The sequence below is a fragment of the Drosophila arizonae genome, unplaced genomic scaffold (genome assembly GCF_054131065.1).
Source record: "Drosophila arizonae isolate 15081-1271.41 unplaced genomic scaffold, UAZ_ARI_1.0 ARI_Backbone_177, whole genome shotgun sequence".
NCBI lineage: Eukaryota > Metazoa > Arthropoda > Insecta > Diptera > Drosophilidae > Drosophila > Drosophila arizonae.
The window spans coordinates 14,823-22,500 of record NW_028315234.1 but is presented as its reverse complement, the minus strand read 5'-3'; the positions used below and the strand labels follow the sequence as shown (position 1 = coordinate 22,500).

General features: G+C 36.7%; 1 long non-coding RNA gene and 1 pseudogene across 1 annotated transcript; both read left to right on the top strand.

Annotated features, from left to right (window-relative positions):
• Positions 1 to 285: 285 nt before the first annotated feature.
• On the top strand, positions 286 to 5,392 carry LOC149267711 (large subunit ribosomal RNA; annotated as a pseudogene).
• A 1,407-nt stretch (positions 5,393 to 6,799) lies between these two features.
• Positions 6,800 to 7,462, top strand: LOC149267710 (uncharacterized). The gene is made up of 2 exons (XR_016271512.1): positions 6,800 to 7,011; positions 7,131 to 7,462. It is a non-coding gene; the product is annotated as an uncharacterized LOC149267710 (long non-coding RNA).
• Positions 7,463 to 7,678: the final 216 nt, after the last annotated feature.

Sequence of the window (7,678 nt, the reverse complement as noted above, 5' to 3'; positions counted from 1 at the left end):
TACTATTATCTCATAGTATATTTTGTATGAGAAAATTGAAGATATATATATTTTCTTTTTTCAAATCAAAAAATACTGAGGAAGGTCTAGCATAAAAGAAAAAATTTTATTTTTTTTTCATCTAGAATTGCCTCTTATTATTGATGCGATAAAAAGAATTGTTGAACATATTATAGAAATCTTCAAACAAACAAATATTAATATTTAATAAAATATAAATAGTACAATCCATAAAATTTGAACAGATATTATTATATACAAGTTCAAAATTAACATTGTTTTATACAACCTCAACTCATATGGGACTACCCCCTGAATTTAAGCATATTAATTAGGGGAGGAAAAGAAACTAACAAGGATTTTCTTAGTAGCGGCGAGCGAAAAGAAATCAGTTCAGCACTAAGTCACTTTGTCTATATGGCAAATGTGAGATGCAGTGTATGGAACATCAATATTCTAGTATGAGAAATTAACGATTTAAGTCCTTCTTAAATGAGGCCATTTACCCATAGAGGGTGCCAGGCCCGTATAACGTTAATGATTACTAGATGGTGTTTCCAAAGAGTCGTGTTGCTTGATAGTGCAGCACTAAGTGGGTGGTAAACTCCATCTAAAACTAAATATAACCATGAGACCGATAGTAAACAAGTACCGTGAGGGAAAGTTGAAAAGAACTCTGAATAGAGAGTTAAATAGTACGTGAAACTGCTTAGAGGTTAAGCCCGATGAACCTGAATATCCGTTATGGAAAATTCATCATTAGAATTGTAATATTTAAACAATATTATAATAATAGTGTGCATTTTTTCCATATAAGGACATTGTAATCTATTAGCATATTAATTTATCATAAAATTATGGCATATAGTTTATTTCAATTAAAATGCTTGCGTTTTAACATGAAATAAAAGCTGTAAATTTGATAAAGTGCTGATAGATTTATATCAATACAGTGCGTTAATTTTTCGGAATTATATAATGGCATGATTATCATTGATTTTTGTGTTTATTATATGCACTTGTATGATTAACAATGCGTAAGATTCAGGATACCTTCGGGACCCGTCTTGAAACACGGACCAAGGAGTCTAACATATGTGCAAGTTATTGGGATATAAACCTAATAGCGTAATTAACTTGACTATTAATGGGATTAGTTTTTTAACTATTTATAGTTGATTAACACAATCCCGGGGCGTTCTATATAGTTATGTATAATGGTATTTATATTATTTATACCTCTAACTAGAACGTACCTTGAGCATATATGCTGTGACCCGAAAGATGGTGAACTATACTTGATCAGGTTGAAGTCAGGGGAAACCCTGATGGAAGACCGAAACAGTTCTGACGTGCAAATCGATTGTCAGAATTGAGTATAGGGGCGAAAGACCAATCGAACCATCTAGTAGCTGGTTCCTTCCGAAGTTTCCCTCAGGATAGCTGGTGCATTTAAATATTATATAAAATAATCTTATCTGGTAAAGCGAATGATTAGAGGCCTTAGGGTCGAAACGATCTTAACCTATTCTCAAACTTTAAATGGGTAAGAACCTTAACTTTCTTGATATGAAGTTTAAGGTTATGATATAATGTGCCCAGTGGGCCACTTTTGGTAAGCAGAACTGGCGCTGTGGGATGAACCAAACGTAATGTTACGGTGCCCAAATTAACAACTCATACAGAAACCATGAAAGGCGTTGGTTGCTTAAAACAGCAGGACGGTGATCATGGAAGTCGAAATCCGCTAAGGAGTGTGTAACAACTCACCTGCCGAAGCAACTAGCCCTTAAAATGGATGGCGCTTAAGTTGTATACCTATACATTACCGCTAAAGTAGATGATTTATATTACTTGTAATATAAATTTTGAAACTTTAGTGAGTAGGAAGGTACAATAGTGTGCATAGAAGTGTTTGGCGTAAGCCTGCATGGAGCCGCTATTGGTACAGATCTTGGTGGTAGTAGCAAATAATCGAATGAGACCTTGGAGGACTGAAGTGGAGAAGGGTTTCGTGTGAACAGTGGTTGATCACGAGTTAGTCGGTCCTAAGTTCAAGGCGAAAGCCGAAAATTTTCAAGTAAAGAAAAATCAAAATAAATAAACAAAAATGTGCCTAATTATCGATTTTTATACACTTGAATAATTTTGAACGAAAGGGAATACGGTTCCAATTCCGTAACCTGTTGAGTATCCGTTTGTTATTAAATATGGGCCTCGTGCTCATCCTGGCAACAGGAACGACCATAAAGAAGCCGTCGAGAGATATCGGAAGAGTTTTCTTTTCTGTTTTATAGCCGTACTACCATGGAAGTCTTTCGCAGAGAGATATGGTAGATGGGCTAGAAGAGCATGACATATACTGTTGTGTCGATATTTTCTCCTCGGACCTTGAAAATTTATGGTGGGGATACGCAAACTTCTCAACAGGCCGTACCAATATCCGCAGCTGGTCTCCAAGGTGAAGAGTCTCTAGTCGATAGAATAATGTAGGTAAGGGAAGTCGGCAAATTAGATCCGTAACTTCGGGATAAGGATTGGCTCTGAAGATTGAGATAGTCGGGCTTGATTGGGAAACAATAACATGGTTTATGTGCTCGTTCTGGGTAAATAGAGATCTATCATTTTATGGTAGTTTCTTGTTCCCCGGATAGTTTAGTTACGTAGCCAATTGTGGAACTTTCTTGCTAAAATTTTTAAGAATACTAGCCGGGCAACCGATTAGTTCTTTTAAATTATAACGATTATCAATTAACAATCAATTCAGAACTGGCACGGACTTGGGGAATCCGACTGTCTAATTAAAACAAAGCATTGTGATGGCCCTAGCGGGTGTTGACACAATGTGATTTCTGCCCAGTGCTCTGAATGTCAAAGTGAAGAAATTCAAGTAAGCGCGGGTCAACGGCGGGAGTAACTATGACTCTCTTAAGGTAGCCAAATGCCTCGTCATCTAATTAGTGACGCGCATGAATGGATTAACGAGATTCCTACGGCCAGGAAAGATCTTAACCAAATGAGTGAAAGTTGCTTACGTAGCTGATCTCGAGAAGAAGAAAGATGTTGAAAGATGGTGTAAATTTGGCTGGGATCTACTGCCAGGATAGATCTTAACCAAATTCTCGAGGAGAAGAAAAGATGTTGAAAGATGGTGTAAATTGGGCTGGGGTTAACGGCCAGGAAAGATCTTAACCAAATGAGTGAAAGTTGCTTATGTAGCTGATCTCGAGGAGAAGAAAAGCAGCAGCTGAAAGATGGTGAAAAGCGGGGCCGGGGTTAACGGCCAAGAAAGATTTTAACCGGTGGAGAACAAGAGGTGTCAGAAGAAGATTGACTGCTCCTCTTCACCTTGCTTTGCAAGGAGAAGTAAGGAGCAGTCAGAAGAAAGTGTACTGCTGCAAAGAAGAAGAAGAAAACGTGGTGCATGGGCCTGTATAGTAGCGGGCGAAGAATTCTACTATAGCTCGGGATTGCTTGTTTCGTAGAAGTCGACTAAACATCCCAATTGGCTATGTCCAGCAGCCTGCAGGTTAGGAAAGCAAAGGATGGGGGTCACCAACTCCCTCACCATACTGGTGTGGACCGCACTTGTGCGATCCACATTGTGTATGGGTAAATTCGGTAGCACGGGTGGGCTTGGTATTCCAAGACCAGTCCAATTGAGGTTGGCCCCCTTGTGGGAGTTCGTGCTGGCTGTGGTGTCAATATTCAGGGTGGTCCTGAGTACTGACGGTTGGGATCCAGTTGTCATATGTATTTTATATACGGATCCCAACACGGTGCTGTTCCCGTTGAGCAGTGGAAGTTGGCTAGGTGCTTCGCATCCTACCAAGGTGGAATGTACATCCTAACCATGTACATTTGTTTGGAACCCCCAAGGGGAAGTCTTCGGATGGAACTTTGGGGGGGCGTATGGTCTGGCGCTATCCAACTAGTAAGCTGTACCCGTAGTCAGCAGAGGTTATGATAGGCCTCGCCTCGACCCTCGACAACACAATTCGATAGCTAAAAGCGTTCTTTTAGGGGCGTTGGTGGACGCATTGTTTTCACCCGCTGTACTATGGTCACATATTGGCAATGCGAGTACCGTGGTTGTAAACCCCCATCTACACGTCACGTTAAACTCAAGGACTGTCCCTATCTACTATCTAGCGAAACCACAGCCAAGGGAACGGGCTTGGAATAATTAGCGGGGAAAGAAGACCCTTTTGAGCTTGACTCTAATCTGGCAGTGTAAGGAGACATAAGAGGTGTAGAATAAGTGGGAGATATTAGGCTTCGGTTTGATATCGCCAATGAAATACCACTACTCTTATTGTTTCCTTACTTACTTGATTAAGTGGAACGTGTATCATTTCCTAGCCATTATACGGATATATTAATTATGTCTTATGGTATTGGGTTTTGATGCAAGCTTCTTGATCAAAGTATCACGAGTTTGTTATATAATCGCAAACAAATTCTTTAATGAGAAAATGCAGCAATGTGTTTTTGATTTAATAATTTGGTATAACTCCAATTACTCAGGTATGATCCAATTCAAGGACATTGCCAGGTAGGGAGTTTGACTGGGGCGGTACATCTCTCAAATAATAACGGAGGTGTCCCAAGGCCAGCTCAGTGCGGACAGAAACCACACATAGAGCAAAAGGGCAAATGCTGACTTGATCTCGGTGTTCAGTACACACAGGGACAGCAAAAGCTCGGCCTATCGATCCTTTTGGTTTAAAGAGTTTTTAACAAGAGGTGTCAGAAAAGTTACCATAGGGATAACTGGCTTGTGGCGGCCAAGCGTTCATAGCGACGTCGCTTTTTGATCCTTCGATGTCGGCTCTTCCTATCATTGTGAAGCAAAATTCACCAAGCGTTGGATTGTTCACCCATGCAAGGGAACGTGAGCTGGGTTTAGACCGTCGTGAGACAGGTTAGTTTTACCCTACTAATGACAAAACGTTGTTGCGACAGCATTCCTGCGTAGTACGAGAGGAACCGCAGGTACGGACCAATGGCACAATACTTGTTCGAGCGAACAGTGGTATGACGCTACGTCCGTTGGATTATGCCTGAACGCCTCTAAGGTCGTATCCGTGCTGGACTGCAATGATAAATAAGGGGCAATTTGCATTGTATGGCTTCTAAACCATTAAAAGTCTATAATTCATTTTATAGACGACAATGGATGTGATGCCAATGTTATATATAACATAGTAAATTGGGAGGATCTTCGATCACCTGATGCCGCGCTAGTTATATTTTAAAACATTATTTAATACAATGACAAAGCCTGGAATCAATTGTAAACGACTTTTGTAACAGGCAAGGTGTTGTAAGTGGTTGAGCAGCTGCCATACTGCGATCCACTGAAGCTTATCCTTTGCTTGATATGATTCGAAAAATATCCCTATTATGCATTATGCATATAATTGTGTTGTGGTGTGGTACGGAGTAAAGCAGAACAAATAACAGAATTACGAACGAAAGATACAAAGATATAAAAAATATAAATGAATTGGAAGGCTTCATTTATATATATATATATATATATATAAGACCGTAAAATTGATTGAATATACGAGAACTCAAAATCGATGAAGAGAACTTATTATATATAAGTACTTGACATTGATGGAGAGAGAACTCATATCATATAAGATATGAAAAATACAATATGGAATCAAGGTTCCATTTTATATATAATATTTAAAGAAAGAGAACACTTGGAATTGGATGGAAGAAATTTACAAGTCAGAAAACATTGGGTATGAGAACTCGATATTGATGAAGAGAACTTATTATAATATAAGTACTTGACATTGATGGAGAGAGAACTCATATCATATAAGATATGAAAAATACAATATGGAATCAAGGTTCCATTTTACATATAATATGTAAAGAGAGAGAACACTTGGAATTGGACGGAAGAAATTTACAAGTCAGAAAACATTAAGTATGAGAACTCGATATTGATGGAGAGAACTTATTATAATATAAGTACTTGACATTGATGGAGAGAGAACTCATATCATATAAGATATGAAAAATACAATATGGAATCAAGGTTCCATTTTACATATAATATATAAAGAGAGAGAACACTTGGAATTGGACGGAAGAAATTTACAAGTCAGAAAACATTAAGTATGAGAACTCGATATTGATGGAGAGAACTTATTATAATATAAGTACTTGACATTGATGGAGAGAGAACTCATATCATATAAGATATGAAAAATACAATATGGAATCAAGGTTCCATTTTACATATAATATGTAAAGAGAGAGAACACTTGGAATTGGACGGAAGAAATTTACAAGTCAGAAAACATTAAGTATGAGAACTCGATATTGATGGAGAGAACTTATATTATAATATAAGTACTTGACATTGATGGAGAGAACTCATATCATATAAGATATGAAAAATACAATATGGAATCAAGGTTCCATTTTACATATAATATGTAAAGAGAGAGAACACTTGGAATTGGACGGAAGAAATTTACAAGTCAGAAAACATTAAGTATGAGAACTCAATATTGATGGAGAGAACTTATTATAATATAAGTACTTGACATTGATGGAGAGAGAACTCATATCATATAAGATATGAAAAATACAATATGGAATCAAGGTTCCATTTTACATATAATATGTAAAGAGAGAGAACACTTGGAATTGGACGGAAGAAATTTACAAGTCAGAAAACATTAAGTATGAGAACTCGATATTGATGGAGAGAACTTATTATAATATAAGTACTTGACATTGATGGAAGAGAACTCATATCATAAAGATATGAAAAATACAATATGGAATCAAGGTTCCATTTTACATATAATATGTAAAGAGAGAGAACACTTGGAATTGGACGGAAGAAATTTACAAGTCAGAAAACATTGGGTATGAGAACTCGATATTGATGAGAGAACTTATTATAATATAAGTACTTGACATTGATGGAGAGAACTCATATCATATAAGATATGAAAAATACAATATGGAATCAAGGTTCCATTTTACATATAATATGTAAAGAGAGAGAACACTTGGAATTGGACGGAAGAAACTTGACATTGATGGAGAGAACTCATATCATATAAGATATGAAAATACAATATGGAATCAAGGTTCCATTTTGCATATAATATGTAAAGAGAGAGAACACTTGGAATTGGACGGAAGAAATTTACAAGTCAGAAAACATTAAGTATGAGAACTCAATATTGATGGAGAGAACTTATTATAATATAAGTACAACACTCACATTTGAGTTCTACACACAACACAGTAGGCGCGTCAACAAATTTACACAAAATTAATCAAACTACTTTTGTATTTCACTTCACATCCAATGTTAAGACTCACATTTGAGATCTACACACAGTAGGCGGTCAACAAATTTAATATATTATACAATAATATAGCAGTAAATAAATAAATAAATATACAGTCAGTCAGTCTACATAAAAAAAAAAAAAAAATTTAAAATGGTGTCAAAAAACCTATATAGGGTAAGAAAATTAAAAATGAAAAATTCATATGAATATTTGGAGTGTTGCCTTGCCCCCCAGCATAGATTATAATAATAATATAATAAGGAATAATGAAGTTGAATAGATTGCATTATTGAAATACTACATGAAAATGTAAAAGTGGATGGTACCCCTTGTGAAAA